At 43.5% G+C, this 2,051-nt stretch overlaps 1 protein-coding gene across 2 annotated transcripts in view; it reads left to right on the forward strand.

Moving 5' to 3' along the window:
• Positions 1-2,051, forward strand: part of GCNT2 (glucosaminyl (N-acetyl) transferase 2, I-branching enzyme (I blood group)) — a 74,539-nt gene that overhangs the window by 30,570 nt on the left and 41,918 nt on the right. The gene's annotated exons all lie outside the window — the stretch shown is intronic.

Genomic DNA, 2,051 nt, shown 5'->3' on the forward strand with positions numbered 1-2,051 from the left:
CCGTCTCAAAAAAAAAAAAAAAAAAAAAGAATCTTGGAAGCTGCTTTGGATGTTCACAAATCATCATTCTGGCTGAAATATCTCTAGTTTAAGATCTGAACAAGTAGCCAGGTTTCAGCTCCTCTCGGTTATACAAATCTAACCGGATATTTTAGCCTGGAGGAGTGGGTAACAATGAGTTGAAACATACAGAGAGAGAATCTAACTACAGATGATCCAAAGAGAAATCTCAATTTTTAAGTCACAGGTTTTTACTGGAAATTCCAATTTGCAGCTTATTGTGTTTATATACTGTGCAGTCTTCGGTTGTTTATGTTAATTTGGGAAAGCGTCCAAGGTATGCCAGGCAGCTGAGGCAGAAGAGAACACCAAGCTCCCTCTTTGGTTCAGGACTGGGTTTCTTTTCTAAACTCTGTTTCCCATAGGTGGTCTGTGACCTGCATTACGTCTTTCCCGTGTGTCCCCATGTGCTTGTTTTCAACAGTGACCCAGCATGCTTGTGGGTGACTGGTGACGCTCATGAGCACAGTGACCCTGACAAGCCTCACATACTTAATGTCTACACACACACACACACACACTACACAACCACCCCACACACACACACACACCTGCCTGCCATTCTTGAAATAACTCCCAGCTCCTATGTCTGGCGTCATCATCACTGGCATACTTTCGAGTGCTGTTTGAAGCCACCTAATGCCTGAAAGTAGACTCAATGCAGAAAGGTCGCCAATAACACGGCATTTGTAAGAGCTAAACTAGAGTGGTGGTCACAAAAATCTACTTAGAGAGGGACAGAAAGAGGATGGGCAAGGTGGCTGGAGACGAGAGAATTATGCTATCTCATGAACGGTTTATTTTCAGAGATGCTAAACTGTCAGGTCACAAAGACTTGTAGGAGGGGCGGTGAACCAACATTTATCATCGCGGTGGGAGTGTTAACCCTTTCTTTACAATCACCAATTTTAAACACATGTAAATATTGCATACATGGCATTTAATCTTATTTTTGCTGGTATAGTTGGTGATAGCCTACATCATTGCTTTTAATGATAGGAAGTCATCGTGTTAACCTCACGTACAGATGAAAAACATGAGGCTTAGAGAGACTGAAGCAATAGTATGTTCACGTTGTTCACATAGCTTTTCCTAGGCAAAGCTGGAATCTGACCCCACATTTATGTGGCCTGAAGTGTGAGTCGTTTCTCTTGCACTAGGAAAGGAAGGAATGACTATTTCTTTTTTCCTATATATCTAAAGCAAATTTCCTACAGAATTCCAAAAAAGGGAAAGGATTGAGGGTGTTCAGAAAAAATGAGGAGGGCTGTGGAAGGAAGTTTCACCTGATCACTTAGAGCTGGAGATGAGGTTAGCAGGGATATGGTTTGTGTGTGTGTGGTGTCCCAATATGCTTGTGTGGTGTGTGTGGTGTGTATGGTTGTGTGTGTGGGGTGTGTATGTGGTGTGTGGAGTGTGTGTGTGGAGTGTGTGTGGTGTGGGTGTGTGTATGTATGGTGTATGTGTGTGGTATGTGTATGGTGTGTGTGTGGTGTGTGTGTAGTGTGTGATGTGTTTGTAGTGTGGTTTGTGTTTGTAGTGTGTTTGCGGTGTATGTGAGGTGTGGTGTGGGTGTGTGGTGTGTGTGGTGTATGTGCATGGTGTGTGTGTGGTGTGTGTGTTTGCAGTGTATGTGTCTGGTATGTGTGTATGTGTATGTGCGTGGGGTGTGTGTGTGTTTGTAGTGTATGTGGTGTGTAGTGTGTGGTGTGTTTGTAGTGTGGTGTGTGGTGTGTAGTGTGTGGTGTGTTTGTAGTGTGGTGTGTGTTTGTATGTGTGTAGTGTGTGGTGTGTTTATAGTGTGGTGTGTGTGTTTGTAGTGTGTGTGTAGTGTGTGGTGTGTTTATAGTGTGGTGTGTGTGTTTGTAGTGTGTGTGTAGTGTGTGGTGTGTTTATAGTGTGGTGTGTTTGTAGTGTGGTGTGTGTGTTTGTAGTGTGGTGTGTTTGTAGTGTGTGTGTAGTGTGTGGTGTGTTTGTAGTGTGGTGTGTGT

Source organism: Colobus angolensis, unplaced genomic scaffold (assembly GCF_000951035.1).
Source record: "Colobus angolensis palliatus isolate OR3802 unplaced genomic scaffold, Cang.pa_1.0 Scaffold6, whole genome shotgun sequence".
Lineage (NCBI taxonomy): Eukaryota > Metazoa > Chordata > Mammalia > Primates > Cercopithecidae > Colobus > Colobus angolensis.